Below are 21,601 nucleotides of genomic sequence, written 5' to 3' on the forward strand. Positions count from 1 at the left end.
CTGGTATACTAGTTAGTCACTGTCAAGGACTGTGCTTTTCAGGAGGGACATCACGAAAGTCAACAAATTAGGAAACACTTCATCTACTTTATGGCACACGATCTACCCTGTTCTGGGTTTCTTTTTCTTCTAAAAGTCTCTTAAGTTTATACTGAGAAATCTAGATTCACCTTTACCAATGCTTTGTATAAATTAACGCCTGTGAGGCTGGCCACATGGAATGGACCAGGCTGAGGCTTGGAGAAACAGGTCACTCCAAGGTAACACGTTAACACATCCTGGTGCTGGTGTTCCCAGAAGTGTTGTCCATCATATTTTCTCCATAAATTGACCATCTCCTGAGTTCAGAACAGGGATGTCTGGGTGAACATGCAGGTTTTGGGCAGCAGGAGGGTGGGCAGCTCTGTGGGCCCTGGAGGGTAGTGGGGCTCTGATTTGCTGTGTCCCACAGCCCCAGAGTTTAGGATACCAGTCAGTGCCTCCCAGCTGCTGCAAATGAGGGTAACAATGGCCCACTCCTTTTATTTATCTGCCTGTTTCAAAAAAGGGGTAACTGGATTATGCATGAATAAAGCCAAGCCTATTGGCTTTAGAATTTGTGGAACTGGGGGTCCCCAAGAGCTGTCTTTGCAGCTGTGCTACCCAGATGTTGCCAGATTAGGGTCCATGCCCTGGAGCAGTAGAGCCAATGAAATGAGAGAGAGAGAAAGCTTATTTAGGAGGTGACACCAACAGAGAGTCTGGCAGCAATGCAGGCTATCTTTATGAAGTCCTGAAAGGCAATTTTACATTAGAGCTTATATATCGCTGTTGCAACGGTTGTGAAGTGTCTTTTGGCACATAGCTCACAGATGGCATGGCCAGATGAGTTATTCATTGCAAGATAATTACAAAAGACTCTTTATCAGGCTAAAGAGGTATATGCTGGACATCTCCTTATCAAGCTAAAAATATACGTGCCAGACATCTGGGCTCTAATCTTCATGTGGGCCATCGTAAGTCACAGGTAGCTGGACAGAACAAAACAAAGTCATTAACAAAAGTATGCAGAAAGGAGAAGGCACGCAGAAAAAATGTATAGGTTCATCAAGGTTTTAGTTCTGTCAAGCTCTCAATCACCCATTATGAAAAGGAGAAAACATGTTGCAGAGTATTAGGGCCACCCAGACCTACTGTGTATGTACTCCCTGGGGCCACAGCACAGGGCCGAAGGCTTGCCACCCCTGTTAGCAAAAAGCAGCATGAGGAGGTAGGGTCCCCTTTCCACTCGTGTCTTCCCACTGTGCCTTACTGTTAAGCTTCCGTAATCTCCTACACGTTAATCCCGTGTTGATGAAGAGGAGTCACTGTTTCAAAATGTATCTGGGAAGCCCCCATGAAGAGGGGATGCTGTGTGGGCTGAGCCACTTATGGAGCCACCCACAAGCCACCCATACAGCCTCACCACCTGGACTGCTGCCGCAGAGACCTGCAACCTGGACAGCTGCCCTGGGAGGGACACCCTGAGCATTGTACTTTCCCCTGATGCAGTCTGGTCTCTCTGACTAACGGTCTGACATCACTGAGTGATCGTCTGTCACCACACACCTTCCTCAGGGAACAGCTTCAGGGGGTGGTGGCCAGGGGATTTTTAGAAACCATGGTGTTGGTTACAGAAATGTGATCCCTCCCTGCAAAGATAATAAGAGGATCTGAAAAAGCCAAAGGTTCCAAAAGGAAAGGTAACTCTGATGTTCTGAAAGTCACACCACAACGCCAATTGGAGGAAAAACCTGACAATTGTTCTTGTTTAGATCAGTATTGTCAGCAGGTCTTCATCCCTCATTAAAGCAAAATAATGTAACAATGTCGTAAAAATCACATTGTCTGCTTAAATGAAGCAACGCATCCAAGGAAATACACAGAACTAATCACACTCACACTAATGGGCCTCACTTATGTATGAAACTGGACATGGGTTTACATGTGTCTGTCCTTTTATTTCTGCATTTCAGATTCTGATATCATCAACATTATTACAGGTGAGCACAGGTTTCTTCATCTTCTGCCATTACTAAGTTTTCAAATTGCTGCACCCTTAGGTCAATTACACCACTGCTAGTATACCAACTGCCATTGAGTCTATTCCGATTCAATCTGTAGACAGATTAGAACTGCCCCATAGGGTTTCCAAGGAGTGGCTGGTGGATTTGAACTGCCAAGCTTTGGTTAGCAGCCAAGGTTTAAGTTATTTATACTATTACTACTTTGAAGTTGGAAATTCTTTACAGAATAATGAAAACATGACCAATAACGTCAGCTTCTGTGAAGAACTAATCCACTTGTTCTAGAAGTAGTATTTGTTAAAATACACTGATTCAGGTTAAGTTTGAAATGGATCCATAGGATGGAAACAATATGTAGGAAAAGATTCCCAAAGTGCTGGAGATGATAAAGGTAGGGTTTGAGGTTTGCTTACTTTTGTTTTTGCATCTAAGTTTGCAATAAAGTTTGGGTGGGCTGTGAATATGGGTGAGGTATGTGCTGGGGGTGCTGGGTGGTGAGAGGGACCCAAAATGAAAATCTGGACATAAGTCTTTAAAATTGAATCTGATTCTTGTGCCAAAAGCCAACCAAGGATTCTGTGCCTAAAATCTCTAGTGTTCCTCTGCCACCAAAAGTTTCTGTCAAATACATATTTAGCAGAACATGCATGGATTTATATTTAATAAACAGCCTGACATTGCTTACTTATTCCAAGTCCACATCTGGCTTCTTGCTCAAGTGGCGAGAAGGTACACAGCTCCACACAACCTAGAGCAAAAACCCAAATGTGTGGGCGTCGGAACCCTCCCACTGATACAGATGTTAGAGTCCTACTATTTTGTTTTTCTAAAATAAAGCAGCTCCTTGTGCTGTCAGGATATGCTCATAAAGAAAACTACACAATGTACCTGATGCCCCTGTGATAACTAAAGTCGAGACTTTGGGGGGTGCCAGGTGCTGCAGCTGAAGACAGACCTGCCAGCGAGAGAGGGCAGGGCCCACGTCACCCCAACCTCATGCCAGGGCCGGCACCTGCAGGCTCATTGCTGTGAAGTCCCTGTGAGCGAAGCAGGCATGGTGCCAGCTTTTCATGCCATATTGAAAACCTTATAGAGCAGTTCTACTCTGCACACATGGGGTCACCATGAATCAGAATTGACCCAACAGCAAACAACAATATTGATTAGTAGTAATGTGCAACAGATGTTGAAGCTTTTTGCATGAGCAGGAGCTGACACCATCATGTCTGCTCTCTTGGACTCATGACTACTATGGCTGCATTCTTCTCAAACAAGCTTGGACTTTTCAGGATATTACATACACATGCAGCCCTATAACCTATTATACTTCCTTTATCAATGTCCCCTTTAACAAGAGATCTTCATGCTTCTCCCTATTCTTATACCACAACGTACATCCCTAAGTCATGTCTTTCATTTTAAGAGTACCTTCCCATTATTATGTTACTAAATCTTTTTAAAAACCCATGTTGTAGATGAAGCTAAGCAACTAACCACAGCCACTCAACCTGGCAGCAAAGTGGGCCTGCATCCCATCACCCTGAGTACACACCATCCAATCCAAGGCTCCACTACTTGAAGTTGAGAGGAAAAATCAAAAGGACACTGTGGTAAAATAAGCATCAAATATCGTCCCAGAGGTTATTGGGAGGCAGGGCCAAGATGGTGGAATAGACAGACGCTTCCAGTGAGGCTTTTTACAACAAAGACCCAAAAAGCAAGTGAAACGAGTATATTTATGACATGCTAGGAGCCCTGAACAGCAAAGGCAAGGTTAGAAAACGAACTGAGGGGCACGGGGAGGAAGAGACGGTTCAGAAGTGGAGAGGAGCTACTGGACCTAAATCACAGGGAGCTGTCAGGCACCACTCCCAGGAGCAGCTGCAGCAGGCTGGTACTAGCGTTCGGCTGCAGTTTCCTCAGGAAGAGGCAGCAGCCACACAGCCTACTCCAACCTCTAGAACCAGAGAAGAAGGGCTCTCTCGGCAAAAGCTAAGTACTTGAGTACATTTTACCACACCCACCGACCCCAAGCCGCCTTCAGTGGCTGTTGATTTCCCTGGGCTTGAGATAGGCCTTGTTGAGTACCTAGAGCCATCCTCCAGGCCTTGGAGAAGGAATAAATTCGCAACTGGGGAAAAAGATAATTTGCCAGCTCCACTAACCGGGGGAGCTCAGGACAGAAGCAGCTCCTGTCCAGGCATAAACGGTCTGTGGACTTTGAGTAACTTTCCTCTCAGCATGGACCTGTGTGGGCCTATTTCAGGAGAATAGGCCCTTGTTGGCAGACTACAACTGTTTCAGCTGTGTGTGGAGAGGTGGGTGTTTGATGTTTAACAAATTTTGCCTATTAAATGGGGTCCTCACCTACCCACATCAGGGCCCTAAGGACTGGTGGCTCTACTCAGGTCACCCAGCCAACCGCGACAGGGGTCCAAGGATAACTAGTAACTCCCAGTTCTTACAATCAAAAATATTAGGTTCCCATGGTCTGTCTGCAGAGCCCACCCACTTGTACGCTGTAGGGAAGAGGGACACCCTTTTCTCAGAGACACCTCGAGAATGATTCTCAGCTCCCTGCCTTGTTCAGAGTATGACCTCTTGCTGCAACCAGATACCAATACCTACACCAATCACCCCTGCCCCTCTAAGACTGTAGGACAGAGCCTGTACCACAGGTCAGCTACCTGGAAACTTGAGCTGAATTCATACAAGAAAAGTGAATGGACTCCTAGACTGATATACATGATAACAGTTCTAGCCATCTGGGGACAGGACATCACAGCTACAAACGCAAAAATAATCAAACTAGCTCACTCAAGCAACCCATTTGGGCGTATCAAAACAAAACAAAGCAAGAAGCTATGATACAGTATGCAAACATAAAATAAACTAATGCAATAACTTATAGATGGCTCGGAGAAAACAGTCAATAACAAGTCAAAAAAAGAAACAGACCACGATCACTTCAACAAGCTCTCAAAACAAAGAATCAAGAGATCTTCTAGATGAAAGTGCCTTCCTGGAATTACTGGAGGCAGAGTACAAAAGATTAATATACAGAACCCTTCAAGACATCAGGAAGGAAATCAGGCAATATGCAGAACAAGCTAAGGAACAAACAGATCAAGCAGCTGAAGAAATTTAAAAAGTTATTCAGGAACATAATGAAAAACTGAATAAGGTGGAAAAATCCATAGATGGACAGCAATCAGAAATTCAGAAGATTAACAATAAAATTACAGAATTAGACTACTCAGTAGGAAGTCAGAGGAACAGAATTGAGGAAGTGGAAAGCAGAATTTGTGAACTTGAAGATAAAGCACTTGGTACCAATATATTTGAAGAAAAATCAGATAAAATAATTTTAAAAAATGAAGAGGAGGTGGAGCCAAGATGGCGGAATAGATAGATGTTTCTGGCGAGCCCTCTTTACAACAAAGACCCGAAAAAACAAGTGAAACGAATATATTTGTGACAAGCTGGGAGCCCTGAGCTTCAAAGGCAAGCTTAGAAAACGAACTGAGGGGCAGGGGGAGGAAAAGACCGTTCAGAAGCGGAGATGAGTTACTGGACCTGAATCACGGGGAGCCCTCAGGCACCATTCCCGGATGTTGCTTATTGGTCCAGTTGTGAGGATTTCTGTTTTCTTTATGTTGAGGCATAATCCATACCGAAGGCTGTGGTCTTTGGCCTTCATTAGTCAGTGTTTCAGCAAGCAAGGTTGTGCCCCCTGCCTAATGCAGGTTGTTAATGAGTCTTCCTCCAATTCCAATGCTCTGTTCTTCTTCATATAGTCCAGCTTCTCAGGTTATTTGCTTAGCATACAGATTGAATAAACAAACAAACAAACAAAAACTCACAGCCATTGAGTCAATTCCAACTCATAGAGCCCCTATAGGACAGAGTAGAACTGCTTTGGAAACCCTGGTGGCTAACAGTTAAGCACTATGGCTGCTAACCAAGAGCGCGGCAGTTCGAATCCACCAGCCACTCTTCCACAGATTGAATAGGTATGGTGAAAGGATACACCCCTGACATACACCTTTCCTGACTTTAGGCCTCTCAGTATCTCCTTGTTCCTCTTGATCTATGTACAGGTTCCTCATGAGCACAATTAAGTGTTCTGGAATTCCCATTCTTTGCAGTGTTGTCCATAATTTGTTATGATCCACACAGAAGAATGCCTTTGCATAGCCAATAAAACACAGGTAACCACCCTTCTGGAATTATCTGCTTTCAGCCAGGATCCATCTGACATCAGCAATGATATCCCCGTTTCCACGTCCTTTTCTAAATCCAGCCTGAATTTCTGGCAATTCCCTGTCATTATAATGCTGCAGCCACTTTTGAATAATCCCCAGCAAAATTTTGCTTGTGTATGATATTAATGATATTTTTTTATAATTTCTACATTCAGTTGGATCAGCTTTCTTGGGAATAGGCATAAATATGTATCTCTTCCAGTCTGTTGGCCAGGAAGCTGTCTTCCGAATTTCCTGGCATAGAGAAGTAAGCACTTCCGGTGCTGCATCCGTTTGTTGAAATGTCTCAGCTGATATTCCATCAGTTCCTGGAGGCTTGTTTTTTGCCAATGCCCCCAGTGCAGCTTGGATTTCTTCCTTCAGTACCATTGGTTCCTGATCATATGCTACCTCTTGAAATGGTTGAACGTCAACTAATTCTTTTTGGTATGATGACTCTGCGTATTTCTTCCATCTTCTTTTGATGTTACCTGCCTCGTTTAATATTTTCCCCATACAATCCTTCATTATTGCAACTGAGGCTTGACTTTTTTCTTCAGTTCTTTCAGCTTGAGAAACGCCGAGCATGTTCTTCTCTTTTGGTTTTCCGTCTCCAGCTCTTTGTACATGTCATTATAATACTTTGTCTTCTCAAGCCACCCTTTGAAATGTCCTGTTTAGTTTTTTTACTTCATCATTTCTTTCTTTTGCTGTAGCTTCTCGACATTCGAGACCAAGTTTCAGAGTCTCCTGTGACATCCATCTTGGCCTTTTCTTTCTTTCCTGTCTTTTCAATGACCTCTTGCTTTCTTCATATATGATGTCCTTGATGTCTTTCCACAATTGATCTGGTCTTTGGTCATTAGTGTTCAATGTGTCAAATCTGTTCTTGAGATGGCCTCTAAATTCAGGTGGGATATACTCAAGGTTGTATTTTGGCTCTCGTGGACTTGCTCTGGTTTTCTTCAGTTCCAGCTTGTATTTGCATATGAGCAATTGATAGCCTGTTCCATAGTCGACCCCTGGCCTTATTCTGACTGATGATATTGAGCTCTTCCAGATGTTATCAGCTTGATTCCTGTGTATTCCATCTGGTGAGGTCCATGTTTATAGTCACTGTTCATATTAGTGAAAAAAAGTATTTGCAATGAAGAAGTCATCGGTCTTGCAAAATTCTATCATTCAATCTCCAACTTCGTTTCTATTACCAAGGCCATATTTTCCAACAACAAATCCTTCTTCTTTGTTTCCAACTTTCTCATTCCAATCTCAGTAATTATCAATGCATCCTGATTGCATGCTTGATCATTTTTAGACTGCAGAAGGTGGTAAAAATCTTCAATTTCTTCATCTTTGGCCTTAGTGGTTGGTGTGTAAATTTGAATAGTAGTCATATTAACTGGCCTTCTTTGTAGGTATATGGATATTATCCTATCACTGACAGCATTGTACTTCCATATAGATCTTGAAATGTTCTTTTTTGAGGATGAATGCAACACTATTCCTCCTCAAGTTGTCATTCGCAGCATAGTAGACTATATAATTGTCTGATTCAGAACGGCCAGTACCAGTCCATTTCAGCTCACCAATATGCCTAGGACATCAATGTTTATGTGTTCCACTTCATTTTTTTTTTCATTTATTTTTTTTTATTAACTTTTATTAAGCTTCAAGTGAACGTTTACAAATCCAATCAGTCTGTCACATATAAGTTTACATACATCTCACTCCCTACTCCCACTTGCTCTCCCCCTCTTGAGTCAGCCCTTTCAGTCTCTCCTTTCGTGACAATTTTGCCAGCGTCCCTCTCTCTCTATCCTCCCATCCCCCCTCCAGACAAGAGTTGCCAACACAATCTCAAGTGTCCACCTGATATAATCAGCTCACTCTTCATCAGCGTCTCTCTCCCACCCGCTGACCAGTCCCTTTCATGTCTCATGAGTTGTCTTCAGGGATGGTTCCTGTCCTGTGCCAACAGAAGGTCTGGGGACCACGGCCGCCGGGATTCCTCTAGTCGCAGTCAGACCGTTAAGTATGGTCTTTTTATGAGAATTTGGGGTCTGCATCCCACTGATCTCCTGCTCCCTCAGGGGTTCTCAGTTGTGCTCCCTGTCAGGGCAGTCATCGATTGTGGCCGGGCACCAACTAGTTCTTCTGGTCTCAGGATGATGTAGGTCTCTGGTTCACGTGGCCCTTTGTGTCTCTTGGGCTCTTAGTTGTCGTGTGACCTTGGTGTTCTTCCTTTTCCTTTGCTCCAGGTGGGTTGAGACCAATTGCTGCATCTTAGATGGCCGCTTGTTAGCATTTAAGACCCCAGACGCCACATTTCAAAGTGGGATGCAGAATGATTTCATAATAGAATTATATTGCCAATTGACTTAGAAGTCCCCGCAAACCATGTTCCCCAGACCGCCGCACTTGCTCCACTGACCTTTGAAGCATTCATTTTATCCCGGAAACTTCTTTGCTTTTGGTCCAGTCCAACTGAGCTGACCTTCCATGTATTGAGTGTTGTCTTTCCCTTCACCTAAAGCAGTTCTTATCTACTGATTAATCAATAAAAAACCCTCTCCCACCCTCCCTCCCTGCCCCCCCTCGTAACCACAAAAGTATGTGCTCTTCTCAGGTTTACTATTTCTCAAGATCTTATATTAGTGGTCTTATACAATATTTGTCCTTTTGCCTCTGACTCATTTCACTCAGCATAATGCCTTCCAGGTTCCTCCATGTTATGAAATGTTTCACAGATTCATCACTGTTCTTTATCGATGCAGAGTATTCCATTGTGTGAATATACCACAATTTATTTACCCATTCATCCGTAGATGGACACCTTGGTTGCTTCCAGCTTTTTGCTATTGTAAACAGAGCTGCAATAAACATGGATGTGCATATATCTGTTTGTATGAAGGCTCTTGTATCTCTAGGGTATATTCCCAGGAGTGGGATTTCTGGGTTGTATGGTAGTTCTATTTCTAACTGTTTAAGATAACACCAGAGAGATTTCCAAAGTGGTTGTACCATTTTACATTCCCACCAGCAGTGTATAAGAGTTCCAATCTCTCCGCAGCCTCTCCAACATTTATTATTTTGTGTTTTTTGGATTAATGCCAGCCTTGCTGGTGTGAGATGGAATCTCATCGTAGTTTTAATTTGCATTTCTCTAATGGCTAATGATCGAGAGCATTTTCTCATGTATCTGTTGCCTGCCTGAATATCTTCTTTAGTGAAATGTGTGTTCATATCCTTTGCCCACTTTTTGATTGGGTTGTTTGTCTTTTTGTGGTTGAGTTTTCACAAAATCATGTAGATTTTAGAGATCAGGCGCTGGTCGGAGATGTCATAGCTGAAAATTCTTTCCCAGTCTGTAGGTGGTCTTTTTACTCTTTTGGTGAAGTCTTTAGATGAGCATAGGTGTTTGATTTTTAGGAGCTCCCAGTTATCTGGTTTCTCTTCATCATTTTTGGTAATGTTTTGTATTCTGTTTATGCCTTGTATTAGGGCTCCTAGGGTTGTGCCTATTTTTTCTTCCATGATCTTTATCGTTTTAGTCTTTAATGTTTAGGTCTTTGATCCACTTGGAGTTAGTTTTTGTGCATGGTGTGAGGTATGGGTCCTGTTTCATTTTTTTGCAAATGGATATCCAGTTATGCCAGCACCATTTGTTAAAAAGGCTATCTTTTCCCCAATTAATTGACATTGGTCCTTTGTCAAATATCAGCTGCTCATACGTGGATGGATCTATCTCTGGGTTCTCAATTCTGTTCCATTGGTCTATGTGCCTGTTGTTGTACCAGTACCAGGCTGTTTTGACTACTGTGGCTGTATAATAGGTTCTGAAATCAGGTAAAGTGAGGCCTCCCACTTTCTTCTTCTTTTTCAGTAGTGCTTTGCTTATCCGGGGCTTCTTTCCCTTCCATATGAAATTGGTGATTTGTTTCTCTATCCCCTTAAAATATGACATTGGAATTTGGATCGGAAGTGCGTTAAATGTATAGATGGCTTTTGGTAGAATAGACATTTTTACTATGTTAGGTCTTCCTATCCATGAGCAAGGTATGTTTTTCCACTTAAGTATGTCCTTTGGAATTTCTTGGCGTAGAGCTTTGTAGTTTTCTTTGTATAGGTCTTTTACATCCCTGGTAAGATTTATTCCTAAGTATCTTATCTTCTTGGGGGCTACTGTGAATGGTATTGATTTGGTTATTTCCTCTTCGGTGTTCTTTTTGTTGATGTAGAGGAATCCAAGTGATTTTTGCATGTTTATTTTATAACCTGAGACTCTGACAAACTCTTCTATTAGTTTCAGTAGTTTTCTGGAGGATTCCTTAGGGTTTTCTGTGTATATAATCATGTCATCTGCAAATAGTGATAGCTTTACTTCTTCCTTGCCAATCCGGATACCTTTTATTTCTTTGTGTAGCCTAATTGCCCTGGCTAGGACTTCCAGCACGATGTTGAATAAGAGCGGTGATAAAGGGCATCCTTGTCTGGTTCCCGTTCTCAAGGGAAATGCTTTCAGGTTCTCTCCATTTAGAGTGATATTGGCTGTTGGCTTTGCATAGATGCCCTTTATTATGTTGAGGAATTTTCCTTCAATTCCTATTTTGGTAAGAGTTTTTATCATAAATGGGTGTTGGACTTTGTCAAATGCCTTTTCTGCATCAATTGATAAGATCATGTGGTTTTTGTCTTTTGTTTTATTTATGTGATGGATTACATTAATGGTTTTTCTGATATTAAACCAGCCTTGCATACCTGGTATAAATCCCACTTGATCAGGGTGAATTATTTTTTTGATGTGTTGTTGGATTCTATTGGCTAGAATTTTATTGAGGATTTTTGCATCTATGTTCATGAGGGATATAGGTCTATAATTTTCTTTTTTTGTAATGTCTTTACCTGGTTTTGGTATCAGGGAGATGGTGGCTTCACAGAATGAGTTGGGTAGTATTCCGTCATTTTCTATGCTTTGGAATACCTTCAGAAGTAGTGGTGCTAACTCTTCTCTGAAAGTTTGGTAGAACTCTGCCGTGAAGCCGTCCGGGCCAGGGCTTTTTTTGTTGGGAGTTTTTTGATTACCGTTTCAATCTCTTTTTTGGTTATGGGTCTATTTAGTTGTTCTACTTCTGAATGTGTTAGTTTCGGTAGGTAGTGTTTTTCCAGGAATTCATCCATTTTTTCTAGGTTTTCAAATTTGTCAGAGTACAATTTTTCATAATAATCTGAAATGATTCTTTTAATTTCATTTGGTTCTGTTGTGATGTGGTCCTTCTCGTTTCTTATTCGGGTTATTTGTTTCCTTTCCTGTATTTCTTTAGTCAGTCTAGCCAATGGTTTATCAATTTTGTTAATTTTTTCAAAGAACCAGCTTTTGGCTTTGTTAATTCTTTCAATTGTTTTTCTGTTCTCTAATTCATTCAGTTCAGCTCTAATTTTTATTATTTGTTTTCTTCTGGTGCCTGATGGATTCTTTTGTTGCTCAGTTTCTATTTGTTCAAGTTGTAGGGACAGTTCTCTGATTTTGGCTCTTTCTTCTTTTTGTATGTGTGCATTTATCGATATAAATTGGCCTCTGAGCACTGCTTTTGCTGTGTCCCAGAGGTTTTGATAGGAAGTATTTTCATTCTCGTTGCTGTCTATGAATTTCCTTGTTCCCTCCTTGATGTCTTCTATAACCCAGTCTTTTTTCAGGAGGGTATTGTTCATTTTCCAAGTATTTTTGATTTCTTTTCCCTAGTTTTTCTGTTATTGATTTCTAGTTTTATTGCCTTGTGGTCTGAGAAGATGCTTTGTAATATTTCGATGTTTTGGACTCTGCAAAGGTTTGTTTTATGACCTAATATGTGGTCTATTCTAGAGAATGTTCCATGTGCGCTAGAAAAAAAAGTATATTTTGCAGCAGTTGGGTGGAGAGTTCTGTGTAAGTCAATGAGGTCAAGTTGGTTGATTGTTGTAATTAGATCTTCCCTGTCTCTATTGAGCTTCTTACTGGATGTCCTGTCCTTCTCCGAAAGTGGTGTGTTGAAGTCGCCTACTATAATTGTGGAGGTGTCTATCTCACTTTTCAATTCTGTTAAAATTTGATTTATGTATCTTGTAGCCCTGTCATTGGGTGCATAAGTATTTAATATGGTTATGTCTTCCTGATCAATTGTCCCTTTAATCATTATGTAGTGTCCTTCTTTATCCTTTGTGGTGGATTTAAGTCTAAAGTCTATTTTGTCAGAAATTAATATTGCTACTCCTCTTCTTTTTTGCTTATTGTTTGCTAGATATATTTTTTTCCATCCTTTGAGTTTTAGTTTGTTTGTGTCTCTAAGTCTAAGGCGTGTCTCTTGTAGGCAGCATATAGATGGATCGTGTTTCTTTATCCAGTCCGTGACTCTCTGTCTCTTTATTGGTGCATTTAGTCCATTTACATTCAGGGTAATTATAGATAAATAAGTTTTTAGTGCTGTTTATTTTGATGCCTTTTTATGTGTGTTGTTGACAATTTCATTTTTCCACATACTTTTTTGTGCTGAGGCGTTTTTCTTAGTAAATTGTGAGATCCTCATTTTCATAGTGTTTGACTTTATGTTAGTTGAGTCGTTACGTTTTTCTTGGCTTTTATCTTGAGTTATAGAGCTTTTATAACTTTTTGTGGTTACCTTATTATTTACCCCTATTTTTCTAAGTAAAAACCTAACTTGTAACGTTCTATATCGCCTTGTATCACTCTCCATATGGCAGTTCAATGCCTCCTGTATTTAGTCCCTCTTTTTGATTATTGTGATCTTTTACCTATTGACTTCCACGATTCCCTGTTATGTGTATTTTTTTTTTAATTAATCTTAATTTGTTTGTTTTTGTGATTTCCCTATTTGAGTTGATATCAGGACGTTTTGTTTTGTGTCCTTGTGTTGTGCTGATATCTGATATTATTGGTTCTCTGACCAAACAATATCCTTTAGTATTTCTTGTAGCTTTGGTTTGGTTTTTGCAAATTCTCTAAACTTGTGTTTATCTGTAAATATCTTAATTTCTCCTTCATATTTCAGAGAGAGTTTTGCTGGAGATATGATCCTTGGCTGGCAGTTTTTCTCCTTCAGTGTTCTGTATATGTCGTCCCATTCCCTTCTTGCCTGCATGGTTTCTGCTGAGTAGTCTGAACTTATTCTTATTGATTCTCCCTTGAAGGAAACCTTTCTTTTCTCCCTGGCTGCTTTTAAAATTTTCTGTTTATCTCTGGTTTTGGTGAGTTTGATGATAATATGTCTTGGTGTTGTTCTTTTTGGATCAATCTTAAATGGGGTTCGATGAGCATCTTGGATAGATATCCTTTCGTCTTTCATGATGTCAGGGAAGTTTTCTGTCAGGAGTTCTTCAACTATTTTCTCTGTGTTTTCTGTCCCCCCTCCCTGTTCTGGGACTCCAATCACCCGCAGGTTATCCTTCTTGATAGAGTCCCACATGATTCTTAGGGTTTCTTCATTTTTTTAAATTCTTTTATCTGATTTTTTTCCAGCTATGTTGGTGTTGATTCCCTGGTCCTCCAGATGTCCCAGTCTGCATTCTAATTGCTCGAGTCTGCTCCTCTGACTTCCTATTGCGTTGTCTAATTCTGTAATTTTATTGTTAATCTTTTGGATTTCTACATGCTGTCTCTCTATGGATTCTTGCAACTTATTAATTTTTCCACTATATTCTTGAATAATCTTTTTGAGTTCTTCAACAGTTTTATCAGTGTGTTCCTTGGCTTTTTCTGCAGTTATCCTAATTTCATTTGTGATATCTTTAAGCATTCTGTAAATTAGTTTTTTATATTCTGTATCTGATAATTCCAGGATTGTATCTTCATTTGGGAAAGATTTTGATTCTTTTGTTTGGGGGGTTGGAGAAGCTGTCATGGTCTGCTTCTTTAAGTGGTTTGATATGGATTGTTGTCTCCGAGCCATCACTGGGAAATTAGTTTTTCCAGAAAATCTGCTAAAAAAAAAATGCAGTCAGATCCCTATCAGAGTTCTCCCTCTGGCTCAGGCTATTCGGATGTTAATGAAGCCGCCTGGGGAGGGTAGGGGAGGGAACAGAGAGATAGGAGGGTAGCACCTCAGAATATAGCCAGAGTTGCTTGTCTTGCTTGGATGACTATTATATCTGAGATTCCCGCGGGGCGCGTTGCCTATGTGTGCTGGCTGTGTGGAGATTGCCCCCGGGGGCTCTGGCCCGCTTGAGTCACAGTCAGATCCTCTGCTTCCAGCCCCACGCCCAGCGTCAAGGCTCCCCTACTGGGACGGTGCACTCTCGACTCCAAAATCAGTCGCTGCCTCCCAGGGACTTCTCATCTCTCCAGCCGCGTGGCCGTGCCACCCTGTGAACCAATTCGGCCCCCTCCCGGGGTTAGTTCAGATGGGTGGAGCAGCTCCCCGTGCTTGTGCCGTGACCGAATGTCCCGGCTGGGACGCTGTTCTCCCCGCTCCAATACCAGTCGCTGCCTCCCGGGTACTTCTCCTACCGGCTGCATCCAACTCCGCCCACGCGACCCAGCTGGGCCCCTTCCGGGGGTTAGTTCAGGGGGGTGGAGCAACTCTCCGTGTTTATGCCGTACCTGCGTCCAGTCCAAATCCCGGCGGGACGGTTCCCCGGCTGGGACGCTGCTCTCCCCATTCCAAGACCAGTCACTGCCTTCCGGGGACTTCTCCTACCGGCTGCGTCCCACGCCGCCCACAGAACCGGCTGGTCCCCCTCCCAGGGTTAGTTCAGGGGGGTGTAGCAGCTCTCTGTGCTTGTGCCGTACCTGACTGGTACGCTGGCTCCAGGCTCTGAAAACAATTGCTGCTTCCCCGTGTTAGTTTGTTCTCCGTCTCTAAATCTGTGTTTGTTGTTCATGGTTCGTAGATTGTTATGTATGTGATCAATTCACTTGTTTTTCCGTGTCTTTGTTGTAAGAGGGATCCGAGGTAGCGTCTGCCTAGTCCGCCATCTTGGCTCCGCCTTCCACTTCATTTTTGATGATTTCCAATTTTCCTAGATTGATACTTCATACATCCCAGGTTCTGATTATTAATGGATGTCTACAGCTGTTTCTTCTCGTTTTGAGTCGTGCCACATCAGCAAATGAAGGCCATGAAAGCTTGACTCCATCCACGTCATTAAGGTCAACTCTGCTTTGAGGAGGCAGCTATTCCCCAGTCTTTTTTGAGTGCCTTCCAACCTGGGGGGCTCATCTTCCAGCACTATATTAGACAATATTCTGCTGTTATTCATAAGGTTTTCACTGGCTAATGCTTTTCAGAAGTAGACTATCAGGTCCTTCTTCCTAGTCTTAGTCTGGAAGCTCAGCTGAAACCTGTCTTCCATGGGTGACCCTGCTGGTATCTGAATACTGATGGCATAGCTTCCAGCATCACAGCAACACACAAGCCCCCACAGTATGACAGACTGACAGACAAGTGGGAGAGACAAAACTATAGAGACAGTGAAAAGATCAGTGGTTGCCCGTGGTTCAGGAGGAGGGAGAGAGTGATGAACGGGGGGAGCACAGGGCTTTTTTAGGATAATAAAACTATTCTGTATACTATTGTAAAGGTGGACTGAATTTATCAAAACCCTTATAACTGCACAACTCAAATTGTGAGCCCTAAGGCAAACTTTGGACTTTAGTTAACAATAAAGTATCAATTACTGGTTCGTCAGTTGTGACCAATGTACCAGAGGAATGAAAGATATTAACAATAGGAGAAACTGTGTGCACGGGAGAGATGGAATATACGGGAACTTTCCGTACTTTCTTTACAATTTTTTATGTAAACCTGAAACTCCTCCAATAAATACATCTATTAAAAAAAAAAAAAAAAGACTGAGAAGGCAGCCAAAGAAAATGCTCTAATCTAGGGATGACCAGCAGAGAACATTTATTATACGGACATATGAGGAACAAAGAAATTAAGCACTCATACACAACTAGAGAGATGATAGTTATAGAAGATACATACATAGATGAGAGAGACAGAGAGAGAAAGTAAGGGTGGAGATAGATAAATGTAGACCGGGGGGAAAACCAGTGAAAAGCATAACTTGAAAGGTCAAAGCATCCAAAAAAAAAAAAAACTCCCTCACAAGAGAATAAGATATGAAAATAGTCTGTTTGGGCAACTGGACACTCAACAACAGAAATGTTTTTGAGGCTACTGTCAACATGAGCACAAATGTTAATAAAATCTTAAAATACATTTGTTAAACTCAAACCACCTTTCCTCCTACTGCTCCCTCTCTCCCCCACCCTAATCTTTTCTCTAACAGCACTCTAATCTCCTGCCTCAGCCATGACTAGAAGTTGTTTAAAATTTAATATGGAAAGTACGGCATTTTATATGTTAATTCCAATTGCTGGGCTATTAGAAGGAATAAAAATGCCTCAATAAATCTTAGCATTTCACTCTAGTTAGTGACATAACAATTAGAAGGAAAGAAAATAATATTCTGCCCTTGCACAATAAATACATTAAATTAAACTAGTCTACATTAATTCAATCTGGGAAAGGAGTATGAAGCAAATCAGTGAAAGCTGGTTGACATGTTGGGCCACATTTCACAGCTTCCTGTTTAGGCAAGGACTCTATAAGGACACAATGCCACCCAAAACTTTTCTTTTTAAATAATTTCTTCACTGTGTTTTTTCTCTCTCTCCTCTTCTTTTTGGAGTGCAACACCACCACACGAGACTGTTTGCTCTTATTCCACAGGTCACTGAGGAGCCAGTCGTGTTTCTCCAATTGTTTATCAAATGAGATAATTTCTACAAAAAGTGATTTTTCTTAATTTTAGATACTGTACTTTACAGTTCTAGATTTTCGTTTTTTTGTACTTTTAATTCTTCTGCAGATATTCTCTATCTATTCAAGCATAATGACTACCTTTTTCATTTAAATAATTATAAAAGGAATATATATATATAAAAATATGTATGTATAAAGGAATCCTGGTGGCTCAGTGGTTAAGAACTGTACTGCTAACCAAAATGTCTGCAGCTGGAATCCACCATTCACTCCTTGGAAACCCTACAGGGGTAGTTTTTACCTAATTTAAAGTCTTTATGTTCTAATTCCAACATCCAGGTCTTCTTTGTATCTATTGCCTTTGTTTTCACTTTTTATTTTATTTTATTTATTTTGGTGGTAGTATATAAAACCAAACACATATCCATTCACAATTTCTACATGTTCAATAACATTTGTTACATACTTCAGATTATGTCATCATTCGGGTTATCTCTACCCACACTGATTCATCACCATTAATTTAGGCTCTCTGTCCCTTAAAGTTCTCATCTGTGCTTCACATTATCTGTTGCAAGATTAAGCTCATATAGTTAATTATTTTTAAGAATGCTATGCTCAAGGCAAATCTTTTTTATTAATTGGGCTAACCTATTGTTCCAATTAACAATGGGTTCGTGGGGTAATTTTGGTTCAAGGTTTAAAGATTGTTTCCAGGCATTAGTTTAGGGGGCTCCCCCAGTCTCGATACATCCAGTAAGGCTGATTTCTATATGAGTTTGAAGCTTTGTTTCATGCTTTTCCTCCATTTCCTCAGGATCCATCTGTTGGGTCCTTGATCAAAGTATTCATTAATGGTAGCTAGGCATCATCCACTTCTTCTGGTCTCATCGTAATGGAGATAGTAATTTATGGAGGCAATTAAACCTGCAATCCATTTTCCTTCTCTGATCCTTGGGTCTCTTTCTTCTTCTAGGTAAATAGAAACCAGTAGTTCTATCTTGAGTGGCCACTCACAAGTTTCTAAGATCCCAGGTTCTACTCACCATAGCAGGAGGTAGATACCTCTCATTCCTCTTGGGTTACGTTTTTCAATTTTTTCATGTGTGTGTATTAGACATTATGGATAATGTGTTGTACAGAACCCAGATCCTGTTAACTTTCTATCAATATAGTTGACTTGGGTTCTAACAGAGCTAAATTACTATCTATTCACCTTGAACTTGTGAAAGAATGTTAGTGTGGGTTTTATTTATTTGTTTCCCTTAGTTCAAGGGCTTGTCTGTCAATACTGGGGAACAATATTTATTCTGAAGGTGAGTCCTTCTAGAGTTTCTATGGAAAATCTAGAATGTGTATCAGGCCCTTCTTGCCTGAAGGCTTTTAAATCCTAAACTCTGTCTTCCCAGTGTGGGCAGCAAGTGAGAGATTGGCTCAGCTCATCCAGTTTTATAGCTGTTGCTTCTCCTGCTCCCTGTAGTCTCCCCCACACAAGGGTAGTCCAGGACTAGCCTGCAGCATTCTATTCTCCCCAGGATACACAGACTGGGAGAACTTTCAGAGAAAGACTATATAATGAAGGCTCTTACCAAGTTGCTTTTTCCTAGAGTTCAGTCCCCTTCAGTCTCTGCCTGTTTTTGATTGTTCGAATTTTTCTACAAATTGTTGTTTTTCAAACTTTATCCAGATTTTGTAATTGTTATATATAGGGTCATTTGTCTAATACAAGATTCTCTGCCATTATTAGGGTCAGAACACTTTGTATTAGTCTGAATAAGTTAGATGAATACCAAGGTGCAGTGCAATGAGTTGCTTTTATATGGACTTTTTAGCCATGGTCTTGTAACTTCCACAAAATGATTGGGCAGGACTATGCAAATATAGTAAATGGAACCTTGCGAAGATCTAATAGTCTGCTAATGCAAATAAGGTGCATGGAACCCTTGTAGGGGATTGGCTAGTTCTACCACCCTGTTAGGATTAAAGAGAGCCAATCCCAGAGATTGGTGGGGGACCTCATTACCATCAAGAAGAAGATCCAGGAGTAGAGTGTGTCATTTAGACCCAGGGTCCCTGTGCTGAGAGCCTCCTAGACCCAGAAGATAGCTACAGCTTAACACTGTAGGTGGCAGTGGCTTGAGATGGTGAGAAATAGCGGCAAACACAGCAGAGTCCAGCAGCAGAGAAATGGCAACAGCAGAACCAGGAGGCCGGTGCAAGATGGTGTGGTGGGCTCCCTGGCCCTTGGAGCTAGGCAGCCACAGTGGTCTTGCCAGCCTGCAGAGAAAGACAGTTGAGCACCTTTTTACAGGAGACTTTCTGGTGGAATGGGGTATCTCCAGACACTTATTGGTGGAGCTAAAGAGCTGTAACATGTGCCCCAGCAGGGTAGAGGCCAGACCTGAGCAGGACCTGGTAGCAGCAAGGCTCCAACCAGGGCCCAGGCCCAGAGGACAAGAAGAACCTATCCTGATCAAAGAACTGCATCCTGAACTGTTTCTGTTACTTCCAAATTGATCTTGATCCTGAATTGTAACCTGGCACTTCCTTAATAAACCCCATAACTGTGAGTGCTGTTTGTGGGTTTTTGTGTGGCTATAGCAATAAATAATTGAACCCAGAAAAAAAATAGAGAGTGCTGTGCGCAGGATATCTGGTGTCAGAATTGGTAAAAAAAAAAAAGTTTTGGGAGTGGACGTATGTCTGATCTCCACCTCATAGGAATCAGCCTTGAGCTGATGGTGATTGTCATGGACTGAATTGTGTCCCCCCAAAATATGTGTCAGTCTGGTTAGGCCATGAATTCCCAGTATTGTGTGGTTGTCCTTCATTTTGTGATTTTCCTATGTGTTATAAATCATAATCTCTGCCTGTGGTTAAAGAAAATTAGGGTGGGATTGTAACACCCTTGCTCAGATCACATTCCTGGTGCAATGTAAAGGTAGTTTCCCTGGACTGTGGCCTGAACCACCTTTTATCTTACAAGAGATAAAAGGAAATGGAAGCAAGCAGAGAGTTGAGGACCTCATACTACCAAGAAAGCAGTGCCGGGAGCAAAGGGCATCCTTTGGACCTGGGGTTCCTGCGCAGAGACGCTCCTAGTTCAGGGGAAGACTGATGACAAGAACCTTCCTCTAGAGTCTTCCCCTGGAGTTGGCACCCTGAATTTGGACTTGTAGGTTACTAGACTGTGAGAGAATAAATTTCTCTTTGTTAAAGTACCCACTTGTGGTATTTCTGTTATAGCAGCACTAGATGACTAAAACAGTGATAGTGTGTCTTGGTTATCTAATGCTGCTGTAACAGAAATACCACAAATGGATGGCTTTAACAAAGAGAAATTTATTTCTTCATAGTAAAGTAGTCTAAAAGTCCAAATTCAGGGCTTCAGCTACTGGGGAAGGATTTCTCTCTTTGTCAGCTCTGGAGGAAGGTCCCTGTCCTCAATCTTCCCCTGGATGAGGAGCTTCTCAGGTTTAGGGACCCCAGGTCCAAAGGACGCACTCTACTCCTGGTGCTGCTTTCTTGGTGGTATGAGGTCCCCCCTCTCTGCTAGCTTCCCTTTCCTTTTATCTCTTGGTAGATAAAAGGTGGTGTAGGCCACATCCCAGGGAAACTCCCTTTACACTGGATCATGGATGTGACCTGCTAAGGGTGTTACAATCCCAACCTAATCCTCTTTAACATAAAATTATAATCACGAAATGGAAGACAACCACAGAATACTGGGAATCATGGCCTAAACAAGTTGATACACACATTTTTTGGGGGACATAATTCAATCCATGACATAGTGATTATTCTCCCTCCTTGTGAAGTTAGAGGACCCTAACACCACACCAACATCTTTACACAAGGCCAAGGCCACAGATTCAACATGTGTGAGAATCAGTCAGGCTATGCTCACCTCAGAGCCATGATATGAATCCTAATCCATAGCGAGGTGAGCTGCATTGTTTTTCCATGATTCTCCTTTCTCTCCCCCTTATTTTGGCTCCTATTTCCCCTCTGGGAGAAGTTGTACTTTCCTACCCGATAGATGTTGGCCTTGGCTCTTGGGCTTGTTTTTGGTCAATAGTGTTAACAGACATGACACATGCTGAGAGTTTAATATGCTTTCATGGTTTGCCTCGGTCTGTTAAGCTCCTGTGATCTGGAAGAAGAGCATGCCCAGGATGATGAAGACACACAACACTGACTGGAACCCAGCCCATAGCCTGGAATGATGCCCAGCCCTATGGATTGGAAAATCTCCAGTGTAACTACTAAGCAGCATACGCAGAGATAATGTTTACATGATAGCCCCTTTTGGCAAAGGGCATGCTCTGTGGTGTAAAAATACGTATAAAAGCCTCATGGATATAGTACTTATTACATCATATACGTTACATTATTTGAATAAAGGTAGAATCCTTCTGCTTAAAGACACCCCCACTCTGTCTTTCAATAGGGTATGAGTTGACTATATCCTTGAGAGAGAGTGAGGAAAGTTGGAAAACAGCATGAGAAGGAAAAAAGTAGCCACATCAAAAATTTTCACTGGCATTATCAC

The sequence above is a fragment of the Elephas maximus genome, chromosome 6 (assembly GCF_024166365.1).
Source record: "Elephas maximus indicus isolate mEleMax1 chromosome 6, mEleMax1 primary haplotype, whole genome shotgun sequence".
NCBI classification, from domain to species: Eukaryota; Metazoa; Chordata; class Mammalia; order Proboscidea; family Elephantidae; genus Elephas; species Elephas maximus.